This window comes from Penaeus monodon, chromosome 33, assembly GCF_015228065.2.
Source record: "Penaeus monodon isolate SGIC_2016 chromosome 33, NSTDA_Pmon_1, whole genome shotgun sequence".
Taxonomy (NCBI): Eukaryota; Metazoa; Arthropoda; class Malacostraca; order Decapoda; family Penaeidae; genus Penaeus; species Penaeus monodon.
This window is the reverse complement of record NC_051418.1, coordinates 30,699,167-30,699,637: the sequence shown is the minus strand read 5'-3', so window position 1 is coordinate 30,699,637 and position 471 is coordinate 30,699,167.

Sequence of the window (471 nt, the reverse complement as noted above, 5' to 3'; positions counted from 1 at the left end):
GTGACTCGACAGTGTTATAAATACCCCAAGCTACGATGCTACCTGAAGAAAGTTATTGTGCCTGTTACCTTCTGTTTAAAAGCGTTTTTTTGTCCATGTTGTCATGGATCAGAAGTGACTGGCGACTCGGCGCGAAGGCTGTTCTAAACGCAGCTCCCACCTCTTTTTGTCTTCTCAGTTTTCATTCAGACGACGCACATTGCTATAGCCTAAAACGTGATTTTTATATAGATTTTGCGGTATGAACGTTTAAGGGGACCTATCCTTCGGCAACAAGGAATTCGGTTAGTGCTCTGATGAACTTCCCCTGGAGGCCATCTTCAAATGAGCTCGTTCACTTGTAAATCTGAGAAACAAATTGAGGCATTAGAGTCCCATGAGGATTTTTACCTTTATTTGCGTTCCAAAATTCGACACATTTTTTACTAACAAAAATCGCCCTGTTAGTAAAAAGGCATTTTTTTCGAGCAA